Raw genomic sequence first — 15,729 nt, forward strand, 5'->3', positions numbered from 1 at the left:
CGTGCGCAGACCCTTTAAAAACTGAGCCAGGGAGATAACTCAGTCCATATAAGTGCGTGCTCCACATGCCAAGTTCGACCGGAGTTCGGATCCCCACCACTCAGTTTAAGAAGGGTGGGCATGTCAGCGAGCCCCTGTGATCCCATCACTGAGGAATCAGAGACAGTCGACCGCACTCGCTGGCCAGCCAGTTTAGCCAATCAGTGAGCTACAAGTTGGCTTACACTTCCAGATCACAATCATTGGAGGCAGTCAGGACAGGAGCTCAAGCAAGGGCTGGAACCTGGAGGCAGGAGCTGATACAGAGGACATTGAAGGTGCTGCTTACTGGCTTACTTCCCCTGGCTTGCTCACTGTTGTGTTTTATAAAACAGCGCTATAATGCGGCCGAAGGGAACACCTCAGTGGGCCCAAGCCGAGGTGTTCCTCTGAGGAATCACTACCATGCCACAGGCCTAGAACAAAAGGAAGTTCATTGAGGGAAGAGAAGGGAACCTGGGAAAGGGGTAGAGACAGAGAAAGGAGGGGGACAGAGAAGGACAGAAAGGGAAGAGAGAGAGGGGAAGCGAGGTAGAGACCGGTCAGGGACATGAGAGAAAGAGAATGTGGTAACTGGTGGTCTTCGAACTTAGCTGGTGGAGATGCAAAACTGTTGCTAGGTAGTGTTGGGCGGAGCCCAGAGGAACTGCTAACACTCAACCTGCTTTCTTATAGAATCCGGGACTACCCTCCGAGGGATGGCGCCACCCACAATGGGCTGGACCCTCCCCATTGATCACTAATTGAGAAAAGCCCTACAACCTCATGGAGGGATTTCCTCAACTGAGGAAGCCAAATAAACCTTTTCCTCCCCAACTTGCTTTTTGGTCATGATGTTTCCTCACAGCAATAAAACCCTAAGACACCCTGTCACAAGAAATAAGATGGACCACGAACTCATTCTGCCTATGGTTACCCACATAAAATATCAAGTCAACAAGGTCAGTCACCATCTCAACGGGAAGCACTAATTTAATGGATTATTTAAAAAAAAGAGAGAGAGAGAGAGAGAGAGAGGAGGGGACATGAAGGGGGGATGCCATAGAGAACACCGGGAGAGTGGGAGAGAGGAGCTGAGAATGTATAAAATCAAATGCATTTTTTACATGTATGAAATTGTCAAAGGTGAGGTACAGGGCTGGAGAGAGGGCTCAGTGGTTAAAGGCCCTTGTGATTCTTTTTTTTTTTTTTTTTTTTTTTTTCGGAACTGGGGACCGAACCCAGGGCCTTGCACTTGCTAGGCAAGCGCTCTACCACTGAGCTAAATCCCCAATCCCGGCCCTTGTGATTCTTACATAGCGTATCTGGATTCAGTTCCCAGAATGTAAGGGTGCTTCACAGCCATCTGTAACTCCAGTTTTAGGGGAGTTGGTGCTCTCCTTTGACCTGCACAGCCTCTGCATGCACACACACACACACACACACACACACACACACACACACACACAAGCAGAGAGAGACACACACACACGGTGAGCCCTCCTTGAGAGAGATGCTTCTGTGTGTCTCTGTTTTTTGTTTGTTTGGTTGGTTGGTTTTTGGTTTTTTGTTTGGTTTTTATATAGGAACTTCGACTCCAAAAGTTAAGTAACTATAAGGGCCACACAATTGAGAAGCAAAGCTTCACTCTGACTCTAGAGCCCAGATGTTCTGTTACTCCTGTCCTTCCCCTGTAAGCCAAAAGAGAGAGAGAGAGCAAAAAAGAGCCCTTCTGTCCAATAATCGGGGATCTCATTCCAGGATGACCTGGACTGGTAGACCTGGACTGAAGCTATTCCTGGGATACACAATTTTCTGTTTCAAACTGAGAGTGTGAGAAAAACCTGGACAGTTGTTTACCGTAAGCCATGCGTGCTCATTAGGGTGTTAAGGGACCGGTAATTATGTCTCTCTCATTCTGGCTCCCTTTGTCTGAAGCACTCTCCTTCCGCAGTAATGTCACTGCCTTCCCTTTTTGGACCTTCTATCCAACTGTGGTCTTTTATTACCTATCCTGGGAACACTAGGCAAGCATGGGAACTCCTGCTTAGAACCCCAGCACTGGGGGAGGCTAAGGCAGGAGAGTCTGTGGTGTTGAGCCCAACCTGGGCTACAGAGTGTTACTGGGCTAGACTAAGCTAGATTAAGACCCTGTGTCATAAAATCAATACTAAGTAATGATTCCAATGAAGACCAAGTTGGAGCACCAACAAAATTTATTGGGGTGATTTATAGGAGTATAAATGAGGAATTACTTACAGAAGCAGGGATGTCCCAAAGGCCACATCACCAAAAGCCTGCCCCAGCCTAGATGCTTCAACTCAGAAAAGGTGCATCCCCAGATCTCTCTGGGTAGCTTGCGGGCAGTTAACCAGGTCAGAGAGTCTCCTCCACCTGCTTCCATAAACTGGTCTTTAGGAACTTCCTGAGACTCCTAAGTTGTCCACTTCCTGAGTCTCATGAGGCTCCATTTGGAAAGAATGTTTCAGTTGAGAGGAGATAGAAAGAGAGAGACATGGTCCTTGACTACAGAGAGCCAAAAATCCGAAGGTTTTATTATAAACAAGGATGCAGTAGTGACAAGACAAATGCTACTAGGAAGATGTGTGTGATATCAGGGGGCGAAAGAAGTGCAAAGATCCAAAACGACTTCTCAGAAGAGAAAATTCTCAGTAGGAGCTTCGAGGATAAGTGTAGGTGGCCCAGAGCGGACACTCAGGAATGTCCAGCACCACACCTGGGCTTTAAGGAGCTGAAGGCACGTGAGGCTTGAGCCTTAAGGTGGGAGATGGAAGGAAGGTCATGCTGAGCCTTCAAAGGCTCGTGCGTCAGAAGCTTGCTGTCCAGTTTGGCAGTGCTGAAGTAGTGAGACCTTTAAGAAGGGGGGGGGGGGTTGGGGATTTAGCTCAGTGGTAGAGCACTTGCCTAGGAAGTGCAAGGCCCTGGGTTCGGTCCCCAGCTCCGAGAAAAAGAACCAAAAAAAAAAAAAAAGAAGAAGAAGTGGGGTCGGGGACTGGAGAGCTGGTTCAGTGGATAAGAATTGCTACTCTTTGAGAAGACAGTTCGGTTCCCAACACCCACGTGAGCGTCTCCTAACCTGTAATCCCAGCTCCAGAAGAACTGGCACCTTCATATGGCCTCCACAGGTATTGCACTCATGTACATGTGCACACATACACATACATGCTCACACATAAATAAATAAAAATTAAATCTCTTTTAAGAGAAGTGGGTTCAGAAAAGCTCCACCCCAGTGAACGATGAACACTGTATTTTTCCAGAATGAGTTCTTACAAAGGGAGGCCCTCCAACTCCTAGGTCTCTTCTGTTCCCTGCTAGTGTATTTGGAAGAACATAACTTCTTTTTCTTTTTATAGTTGCTCACAGTTAAGAGACTTAGGACTTTTAAGGTATTCCGATTTTTTAAAGACTTGGGGGCTTTTAAAGGTTGGACTATATTTTCTACTGCGAGGTAAACATGAGACCTTTTGGACAAGGGATAAAGGATTGTGGCTTAGTGATGTGCCTGTGTGTCGTGTTGACCAGGAATAGAATTGTGATGATTAGTTTATCAACCCGATGTCATCTAGCATATCCTGGGAGGAGAGTATCAATGGGGGGTCATCTACATCATATTGGCTCACAGCCACATCTGTAGGAATCATCTTTTTTTTTTTTTTTTTTTTTTGGAGCTGGGGACCGAACCCAGGGCCTTGCGTTTGCTAGGCAAGCGCTCTACCACTGAGCTAAATCCCCAACCCCTGTAGGAATCATCTTGATGATGTTAATTGATGGGATGTGGGAAGACTGAGCCTGAAAGTGGACAGCACCACATCCTGTTCTGGGGCACTGGACTATGTAAGACTAGGGGAAAGCCAGTTGTGCACGGAGCATGTGTGCACGGGTTCCCCTCTGTAAGTGACTGTGGCCCGGATGTGACCAGCTGCTTCAAGTTCCTACCTTGACTCCCTGCAGTGCTACACTGTCACCTGGAATTGCGATAGACTGTAACATTTTCTCCCTGAAGTTGCTGTGTTGGCCGTTGGTCTGGTGCTGCTGTGTATTCAAATGCTAAATACAAGAGCTGTCAACATCCTGTTGCCCTCTGTAAGCAGATCCTTAAGTACAATTTGCTCCCCAATTTAAGGCTATTGGTTAAAACGAAGTGGCTATGGACAATTAATGGGGAGAATAGGAGAGGTGTGGATCTCAGTCACCTGGCTGGAGCTCACAGTTAGGGGCCATGAGAAGGACAATGAAGGAGGAGGGAGACAGAGGGAGCAGGAGGTCTCCATTACATGTGGTGAACAATGAACATGTGCCTGAGTAAAATGTGTCCCTCCATGACAGACTCCTGGAGAAGTAACCCAGGCTAGATTCAAAGAGCAAGTGTTTGAGGAGTGCAGCTGGGAATTAAGTCTTGCAAGTAGAAATATAGATTGGGGTAATCCCCCAGCAATTGTACAAGACTCTGCCTCTGTTATCGGGTGGGGGGGGCTGGCTCTGTTACATTAATAATTAATTCACAAGGCTTATTAAAATTCATTTACAGTGCCCTCTGTCCGAGTATTTTATCACAGCAACAGAAATAAAGTTGAACTCTGGATGAGGGAGTGTCTGCCCCCGCACACCTTGTCGCCCGTCCTAAAGCAAACCATGTGCTGTATCTGAGGACTGTCACCAAGGATGTTAGAACCCGGTGATGTGCGAGCACATTTCCAAACAACCTCGGTACACTTCAATGGGATCGCCATGTCTTCTGCTTTGGGGCAGTCACCTAACACTGTCCAGCATTTAAAAGAAGAGGAAAGGGGTTGGGGATTTGGCTCAGTGGTAGAGCACTTGCCTAGCAAGCGCAAGGCCCTGGGTTCGGTCCCCAGCTCCGAAAAAAAAAAGAGGAAAATAAAGACCAACTCACGGGGGCAGCTCTCCTCCACACAGCATACGGCAGAATGAGTCATTCCATGTAGTCTGTGTGTAAAGCACAGTCACCAATATAAGGGACTCCCTTGATCCAACATCCCGGGCAGAATTGGTTGCTATTTGGTTTCTCCATGACTGCCGTTCTGAATAGAGTGAGCTGGGTTATCAACATTTGTTTTTAATTTTATGTACGTGAGTACACCGTCGTTGTCTTCAGACACACCAGAAGAGGGCATTGGATCCCATTGCAGATGGTTGTGAGCCACCATGTGGTTGCTGGGAATTGAACATAGGACCTCTGGAAGAGCAGTCAGTGCTCTTAACTGCTGAGCCGGCTCTCTAGCCCCATGTTTTGTTTCGGTTTTTTGTTTGTTTGTTGTTCGTTGTTTTGGATAGCCCAGATGTCCAGAGAAGTTGAGCATTTTCTTGTGGTTATCCATCATTTGTACTTCATTGCTGGAGACCCACCTGCCCGTTTCATCATCCCATTCAGATTGACTGTGTTTAGTTTCTTTTTTATTCTTTGTATGTTTTAGGTATTAGTCATCTGTCTGATATATGGCTAACCAAAGTATCCCGCTATTCTGTAGGCTGTCTTTTCACAGGGGACTGATCGGAAACGGAGGTGGGGTGGGGCTGGGAAGGGAGAGAGAGGTGGGCTTTGGGGTGGATATGCTCAAAGCACATTATATACTTCGATGCAAACACACACACTGCCGACTGAAAGATGGGAAAAGTGGTTTGGAAAAATCACACTGACAGGGGAGGTAAGAATAAAAAAATTAAAAAAAATTTTTTACAAGAATCCACTGGATTCAAGTGCTGAGTATGTAATTATAATTTATTGTCTTTTTTTTCTCTAGTAACAAAATATATTCTTTCAAACTGAAGCCTTACGGAGCTAGGGGTGGGGGTGGAGCCATGATCAACAGACATGAACTCGTGGGATGCATATTGCTTTCTTCTAGAAACGGGCAAGACCGTGAGGGGTCTTGGTTCAGTGTTCCTTCCACATCACCCTCCTCGGACCAATCCCAGTGGTCTTATCTATTTGTTCTTGTCATGAAGTCAGTCGCCCTAAGCAGAGTTAAACATCAACTTAGCCTCGTCCGACTGTCATAGCCTGTGCCTCTCTAGAGCTTAAGTCAGTGGCATCTCACTCTGTCTGGTGGGCACAGAGAACAAATTCTGGATCACTCATCAGCCAGGACATGGGGCACACCCTGGCCAACCACCCAGGCATGCCCTATCTGTGACCTTGACACAGGACGGAACCCTGCCTGGCAATCTCTAAGAAGGATGCTCAGGCTGGAGAGTTCAGTATACTGTTTATAGATGGGATTTTACGTTTGGTATTTTGTACCTGGTGCTGAAATATGTAACACACAATATTGGTGACAATCTTCTAGCGGGCCACAGTGAAGCATGACATTCAGTAAAAGCTGTGTGTGAACACATGCCTGTGCGCGCGCGTGTGTGTGAGTGTGTGCATGTGTGTGTGCATGTGTGCGTGCATGTGTGCATGTGCCTGTGTATGTGTGTGTGTGTGTGTCTCTGCTTCTATGAAATGGTTGCATTTCACACAGCCTGCGACTTGCAATTCCCTTTTTCTCTTTTTATTTTTTATACCCACATGTGTGTATATGTGTAGAGGCCAGAAGTCAACATCCAGAGTCTTCCTCAAATGCTCTCTCCGTACCTTACTATTTAAGTCAGGTACTTACTGACTTAATCGGGAGAGCATGGATTCAACTAAGCTGGATCTTCCTGCCCCTACCTCCCCCATGCTTGGATTACACATTCGGTTACAACACTCAGGCGTACATGGATGCTGAGGCTAGACCTCCAGTCCCCATGTACCGTTGGAACCGTCCCTCCTCTTTCTCCTCTGCAGGCAGCGGTGCTGGTCATCCTTTGAGCCTGTCAGTCCCACTTGACCTCTATGACATTGTCCTCTCTTCAGGATGTCTCACTCACAGAACATACAGAGAATCTAAAGTGGATTCTGGAATGGAAGAATGGAGTCCGTTCCCTTCCCATGTCTGCCCCCTCACGAGCTAGCAGCACAGCAGAGCTTCCACACTCCCTCCCAGCTCCCCTGTCTACCTCTCCGTTTTCCTATAAACCCGACATCCCCTGTACTAAATTATTTATATATGCAAACAATGAAAGTAATATCCATTATTACTTTCTCTAGCAAACTGCTCCCAGGGGAATTAAGACACATTAGTTTCTGTTCCTGGGTGACCTTCCCTTGATTTCATCAGGCGATCTCCAGGTCTGAATGGGGGGAAAAGGGGCAAAGGGGGCGGGGCCTGCTCCTGCTTCTTGTGAACTTGATGGCCCCTGAGCCGCAGGCTTATCTTTTACGACTCCGAAGCAATTTCTTTGTTTGGCATCCCTGTGCCAGGATCTAATTGCCTACGGAATTTAATCCTCATGCTGCATAAACTCATTACTTCTGACTGCTTCATCCTCCCGTGTCCCTGGCACCAGGACCACACCCACTCTGCCACGTTCGGAGCCAGCCCAGAAGGTTGAGAGCGATGCCTGTCGGGTCCCGCAGAATCCACAAGGGAGCAGCAGAGATACGCGCTGTGATTGCAACTGTCAGGGAGCTTTCCAGCCAGCTTAACCCAAGGCCTGCAGACAAACGAAGTGTGCCAGCACAGCGCTCCTGTTTCTCAGACCAGAAGAGCGCTGCGCACGTGAGTCACTTTGCTGGTAAAATGGTAGGAGCAGAAAGCAGCCCGTGACCTCCCATCTCCCTCACCTGAGCAGTCCCTGGGGCCTGCAATCATGACCACTGAGGTTTTTCAAAGGTGAGAAAGACATAACACGTTCATGACACAAAACCTTCCAAAATAACATTAAGGAGTAAAAGGGCCAAAAAAGGTGGCCTGTATTCACACTCTCAGAGGCTATCATTGATGCTATTTGCTCTGTTTAGCCCTATGATACTGTTGAACACACACACACACACACACACACACACACACACACACCTCTTAGGGTTTTTTCCTTGTAGTTCAGGCTGACCAGGAACTCACTATGTAGCCTGGGGTACCTATGTAGCCATGGGCAATCCTCCTGCCTCAACCTCCAGAGTGCTGTGATTACAGATGTGACCCAGCTTGACCCGCCCTAGATGCCTAACTGTACCTTATCCAGATCAGTTTTACGTGCTCTAACCATCTACCTTCTCTCCAGGCCAAACAGAAAACATTTGAAAATACAAAATGGAGGCAATATATACACTCTCTGTGTACAGTCATGTGTGTGTGTCTTTAAGGCCCGACGTTTTAAATGTGTGCAGAAACACTTGAGACATAAGAGACATTTCACTGTCAGTGAAATCCTTTGTGTCCTGCTTACCACCAGAGATGCCTTCCCCGACTCACAAACCCGGTGTTCACTGTGGCAGGGTGTGTGTCCCTAAACACTATATATTGTTGCCTACCATGTCCAACTTTATACAAAGGAGACCAAATTGGATATTATCTTCTCTGACCTTTCTTGCTGTCTAAACATACATATATATATATATATATATACATATATATATATATACATATATATATACACATATATATATATCTCCCTGGCTACACTGGAACTCACAGAGATCCTCCTGCAGCTGTCTCCTGAGAGCTGGGATTAAAGGGGAACTCCACCCAGCCCAGCTATTAATTATTTATTAATTTATTAATTTATTAATTTATTAATTTATTAATTTATTTTACTCTTACGCATTCTGGTTTGCTCGAGGCTCTATCAGTCTTATCCTTCTATGGTGCTCCAGAGGCCCCACAAGCAGGTTTAGAGCAGAATGGTCAAAGGTGAGGAGGGAGAAGCTGAAATCTGGTGTTAGAAAGGCCACAACAGGTGCACAGGTGCACAGGTGCACAGGTGCACAGGTGCATGTCTGCAATGCCGGTTCTTGGAAGGCAGCAGCAGGTCGAGAACTAGAGGGTCAAGGGCAGCCTTAGCCTTGAATTCAAAGTGAATTCGAAGCCAGTCTGAGCTACATAACACCTTTTATCAGAAGAAGAGGAGGAGGAGGAGGGGAGGAAGAAGAGGAGGGGAGGAGAAGGAGGAGGGAGAGGGGGAGGAGGAGGAGGGGAGGAGGAGGAAGAGGAGGAAGAGGAGGAGGAGGAGGAAAAAGCCCTGACTTGCTGGATGTTTGGGCAAGTAGCCTGACAGTAGCAAGGGGGAGGGGTGCTTTAATCTGGGAGAGGTTCATGTCAATGTCACTTCTACGTCACCCCGTCCAGACCATGCAGGAGGAGGGAGAAGGAACACTGGAAGAAGCCTCCACAGGACCCAGTTTCCATTCCTAAATGTGAGCATGGCGGTCGCCCCATCTACAGGAGATATGGGATTCCAGAGGGGGCCTGAGACTGCAGACAGTATGGAGCCCTGCGTTCACAATGCATCTTCCTGATGTCCTCAATATTCTTGCCCTTGGGACCGTTATTACATTAATTAAGGATTAGCTGAATGCAGTCCCGAGGTATCTTAACCGTTGATCTGATAATCACAAGGACAGCTGAGTGGCAGATGGGTGGAGACCGTTGAGTAACCCAGACATACCAGGCAGAGGCGTGATACAAGCCCAGACGGGATGGAGCAGGATGGCACCAGCTTTTATAACCCTGCGGGGTCGAGAATTTACACATCGTTCATTTCTGGAAATGCTGCCCCAATGCTGCCAGTCTAGGACTAGCCTCAAACGAGTGGGTATTCTCTTTGAAGTTCCCAAATACAGAACCCTAAACTCTAAGACAAGCATCTCCAAAGGAAGGGAAACCTGAGATTTCCGTCACTTCGTAAGACAGAGATAACCCCTCACTATGTAGATATAGATCATGCACCTATGTAGATAGCCAAAATGAAGCTAACCATACATTAATATGTATGTCTGTATGTATATGCATGTGTGTGTGTATGTGCGTGCGTGCGTGTGTGCATGTGTGTGTGTGTGTGTGTGTGTGTGTGTGTATTTGTGGAGTTTGCTTACAGGAAAATGATCATGCCTGAAGTGACTCCTTTGGGTAGATAGAGTGCTTGCTGCTCTTCCAGAGGACCAAAAGTCCATTCCCAGCACCCACATTAAGAGGCTCACAGGGGTTGGGGATTTAGCTCAGCGGTAGAGCGCTTACCTAGGAAGCGCAAGGCCCTGGGTTCGGTCCCCAGCTCCGAAAAAAAGAACCAAAAAAAAAAAAAAAAAGAGGCTCACAACCACCTGTAACTCCAGGTCCAGGGCATCCAACACCCTCTTCCGCCTGCCAGACACTTGCACACACGTGCATGTGCTCACACATGCACACACTTGTACATACAAAGCTAAATATTGAAAGAACTCTTTTAAAAATTCACAAACTCAGGCTGGAGAGACAGCACAGTGGCTGAGGGCCCTGGCTGCTCTTCCAAAGGACCTGGGTTTAGGTCCCACATGGTGGCTCACAGCCATCTGTAACTCCAGTTCTGGGTGTTCTAAACCCTCTTAGGGCCAGACATACACTGGTATGCACTGACATGCATGCGGATAACATATCCACGTGCATAAAATAATAAATAATTAAAAAAAACACACAGGGAAGTGACACACACACCTCTAATCCCAGCACTCATGAGGCAGAAGCAGGTGGATCTCTGTGAATTTAATGCTGGCATGGTTTACAGAGTGAGTTCCAGGATAACCAGGGCTACACAGATGAACCCTGTCTCAAAAAAAAAAAAAAAAGAAAAAAAAGAAAAAAGAAAGAAAAAGAAAAAGAAAAAGGAAAAGAAAGAAAGAAACAAAGAAAAAGAAAAGGAAATCACAAACTCACTAAATATACAGATCTGCTAGGGTTTCCCAACTTTTCTTTTTTTTTTTTTTTTGGTTCTTTTTTTCGGAGCTGGGGACCGAACCCAGGGCCTTGCGCTTCCTAGGCAAGCGCTCTACCACTGAGCTAAATCCTCAGCCCCCAACTTTTCTAGTGGAAAATACACCGTACTTGAAAGGGGCCTGAACATGCCACTCAACTCAATAGCTGGCTGCAAAGCCATCTCTGCGGTGCTTAGGACCTCAGGAAAGGTGGGAATTTTTAAGTAAATTATGTCCTATCTGCTGAAAAGGAACCATTCAAGTCAAGCATGGCAGTTCATGCAAGGGATTTCAGTGCTGGAGAACAGAAAGAGGAGGTGCCATGAGTCTACAGCCAACCTGGGTGACATCACGAGTTCTCGGTCAGCCAGAGCTACACACAAGACCCTGTCTCGAAGGAAAGGGAAGGACAGAGACAGAGAAAGATGGACAGAGACAGACAGACAGACAGACAGACAGACACACACACACACACACACACACACACACACACGGGGGGGGGCGCTGGGGAAGGACATTAAGGGAGTCTCCTTGAAGATAGCAGCTAGATTAGAATGGAATGACCTGTGCAGTGTGTTCTTGAATGAAAAGAAGAGGAAGAGGAGGAGGAGGCAGAGGGGAAGAAGGAGGAGGAAGAGGAGGAGGAGGAGGGGGAGGAGGAGGGGGAGGAGGAAGAGGAGGAGGAGGAGGAGGAGGAGAAGGAGAAGGAGAAGGAGAAGGAGAAGGAGAAGGAGAAGGAGAAGGAGAAGGAGAAGAAGACCACCTTCGCAAAGGACAAAGGAAAAAGGCAGAGACAGAGAGACAGAGAGACAGATTCCCACCCTTGGTCTGCTGGTTGCGTTTGAATGGGTGAGCAGCCCCTGACCCTCTGCTCTCAGCTCCTCCCAAGTTTCACTTGGTACCAAAGCGCTCAGACCCTTTGGGGAAAATGTCAAACCCCTTATCCTCCAGCCGCTAGTCCATCATACCCCACTTTGATTCACGCGGATGTGTCACCGTGAGGATCTCTAAGCAAACCCATTCATTCCAAGACTCCTCATAGCTGCCAATCATTGACTGGAGTTACAGACAGCGGTGAGCGGCTGACAGGGGTGCTGGAAACGGAATTCTACTGGTCTGAAAGAGCAGGAAGTGCTCTTAACTACTGAGACATTGCTCCAGCCCCTGCACTGAGATATTCGTGGGGAGGAGGGGTGGAGGCCACATTCATACAACTTTTATTATAACATGTTGTCATTGTTCTATTTCTCAATTACTATGATTAGTAATAATAATGCAATGTATTTAATAATGTGTAAATAATAATCTATGCATTAAACTTTATTGTAAGTATAGGAAACCACACTCACACACACACACACAAACACATACTCACACACACACTCACACACACTCACATACATACAATAACACACTCACACACACTCACAAACACACTCACACACTCACACACACTCACACACATACAATCACACACACTCACAAACACACTCACACACTCACACACATACACACTCACACACACTCACACACATACAATCACACACTCACACACAACACACTTGCACTCATACACACTCACACACTCACACACATACAATCACACACTCACACACATACACACTCACACACACTCATACACATACAATCACACACTCACACTCACACAATACACACTCACACACACTCATACACATACAATCACACACTCACATTCACACTCATACACACTCACACACTCACACACATACAATCACACACTCACACACTCACACTCACACACACTCGCACACGCACACGCGCACACACACACACACACATATCTGGTGCCGTCTGCACTTACAGTTTGGAACATCTATCAAGGGCTTTGGAACCCACTCCCTGGAGGGTAAGCTGGGTGTGCCGTGGTACAGCATGGCTGTATGATATGATAGGTAATCTGATCCTTACGTTGTCTCCCACGTAACTAAAGAGAGCATAGGAGATGGTTCTCCTCTCTACTTGGGGTGAGAAAAGTGGTGTCCCAGCAATACCTACAGCTTCCGTCTTCTAGCAAGCTTTTCTTGGCCATCTTCCTGAGCGATACAAATGTACCCCTTCCCCCCCACCCCCGCAACTCTTCTGGTGGAGAAAAAGAAAGAGAAAGAACAACAGATTTTGTGCATGGACTGGGGCCGGGTGGAGATAGGATCAGGAGGGATTGTGAGTACAGAGAGGGAAGACTGGAATAGGTGGGCACTTAAGGCACAATGTGGAACCCTAGTGGAGTGGAAACATCCTGGGACTGCCTAAGAGGGTGACCCTGTCAAGGACTCCTAGTAATAGAGGCTACGGGACCTGAACTGACTTCTGTAACCAGGCCAGGCTTGCAGGGGTGGGACTGAGACACCAGCCCAGCCACAAAACCTACAACCTACAACCTGTCCTACCTGAAAGATGTGCTGAGGGGAATGGTGGCTCAGAGATTGCAGGAGTGGCCAGCCAATGGCTGATCTAATCGTGAGGGGGTCGGGGCACTGGGATCCGGAAGCTGGATGGGTCGGAGACCTAGGGAGGAACCAAACATGACTGACCAAAACCAAACCAAAACAAAACAAACAAAGCCAAAAAGAACCTCAAAGAAATGATTCCTAATGATTCCCTGCTCTATTCGCAGATCGGTGCCGAACTCGATAGTCAGAGAGCCTTCCTACTGTAACTGATGGGAGCAGACAGATGCAGAGACTGACCACTAAACATTAGGAGATTCTCGGAGAACCCAACAGAAGAGGCGCAGGAAGGATTGTCGAGGACACCAGGAGAACACGGCCCACAGAATCAGCTAAGTAGCGCTCACAGGGACCCACAGACATGGAGGCGCCATCATGGAGCCCGCATGGATCTGCACTAGACCCTGCACACATGCTGTAGCTGTTTGGCTTGGGGTTTTTTGTTGGACCCCTAACAGTGGGAGTGGGGTGTCTGTGACTCTTTTGCCTGCTCACGGGACTCTTTTCCTCCTAATGGGTTGCCTGGTCCAGCCTTTTTTGTTTTTTTTTTTCTTTCTTTTTTTTTTTTCCGGAGCTGGGGACCGAACCCAGGGCCTTGCACTTGCTAGGCAAGTGCTCTACCACTGAGCTAAATCCCCAACCCCCCCCCCCCCCCCCCCCCGTCCAGCCTTAATAGGAGGATTTGGACCTAGTCTTTTTGCATCTTGTTATGCTGTGTCGGGTTGACAGGACTGAGAGGTCTGCTCTTTTCTGAAGGTGCAGAGGAGCACCTGGGTCTGGGGAAGGGGAGGGGAGACTTGGAGCAGGGGAGAGGAAACTGTAGTCGGGATGTACTGCTAAGAGTAAAGAAAAGGAAAAGACAGAGAGATAAAGAAGCCATTGTAAGGCACAAGAAAGAAAACCCAAGACAAGGGTGTTGTGGGAACCAAGAGACGGGCCTCCTCACTCAGGCCTGGGAGGAGGAAGAGGAGGGACATTTATTATTAGTTTTGAATGGCGGATAACATTTGACTAGAACGGGCACTGTGGAAGGATATCCCAAAAATATGGAGTCATCAGAGAGGTTTCATCACTAAATATCCAAATATGAATTTCTTTCTATTCATGATGTCTGGGAACGGGTGGGGGTTAGATGCATGTTTATTAACATGTGTGTTCAGACACACATACACACACAAAGCACACACACACCACAACACAGTAAAGTGTTAAACAAAAGCCAAGGACATGAGAATCATCTGTCCCACCACATGGATTCAGACGTAACCATCCATCCGGGGACTCTTGCTTTTCTAGCACCAACCTCCATACTTTTACCCCACGTGTGCGTTGAGTCTCATGACAGCAAAGCCTTCGGTTCCAGGAATAGGGAGGGATTTCTCTGGAGCTCGATGTCCAGTTCGGCAAACTTCGCCATCCTTGCCTCTGCCGTATGGTTATCTTCATGAGATCAGAACGCCTACAGACCGAGCAGCCTTCTTGCCAGCCCCATAAATGAGAAGTCAAGGGCGGGTCAGTATCAGAGAAAGACTTTATTGTTACCCACTTTGCCAGTTCGCAGCCCGAGCAGGTGAATCATCTCCAGAGATCAGAATCCAACACCCGCCCCCAACTCTGGAAGCCGCCTGCAGCAGGGGGATTTTCCAGAGGACGCCACTTCTAAGCAAAATGCAAAGAAGACCAGGGATCCCGGGAGAGTTGGGGGGGGGGGGATGAGAAACGCTCATCATAAGTTTGTTGGGCATGGATAACTCAAGGTGACACGGGTGCCTCTGTGACCCACTTCAAGCACTTTCTTGTAACCCCTCCGGATTCTCTAAGGATTATTCCTAACTCACTCCCAGATTAGGAACCAAGGCTTGGAGGTATCTGTCTGGTCAGGAAACAGCAGTTTGTTTGTTTGTTTGTTTGTTTGTTTGTTTGTTTGTTTTAAAGAGCTACTTGTTTATTTTGATTGCTCCATCTGCACGTACAGCAGTGTGCCAGAAGAGGGCATCGGATTCCATTACCGATGGTTGTGAGCGACCACGTGGTTGCTGGGACTTGAACTCAGGACCTCTGGAAGAACAGCCAGTGCTCTTAACCCCTGAGCCATCTCTCCAGCCCTCAGCAGACACTTTGAAGTCCAAGATACTCCATTGTCTTCCTTGCCCAACATGAGATGTACCTCTAAAATCCTCAAGATGGCTCCGTGGGTAAAGGTGTCTGGTGCTAAACTCATGACTCAAGTTTGATTCCCGGGATCCATAGGGAGGAAGGAGAAAACTGATTTCTGAAAGTTGTTCTCTGAATCCCTCACAAGGACCGTGGTAGGGCGTGTACACACACGTACACACACACACACACACACACACACACACACACACACACAAACCTTGTATAAAAACATATGTATGGCTTCAAAATGTACTTGGTTGTTTTTGTTTT

This window comes from Rattus norvegicus, chromosome 5 (assembly GCF_036323735.1).
Source record: "Rattus norvegicus strain BN/NHsdMcwi chromosome 5, GRCr8, whole genome shotgun sequence".
NCBI lineage: Eukaryota > Metazoa > Chordata > Mammalia > Rodentia > Muridae > Rattus > Rattus norvegicus.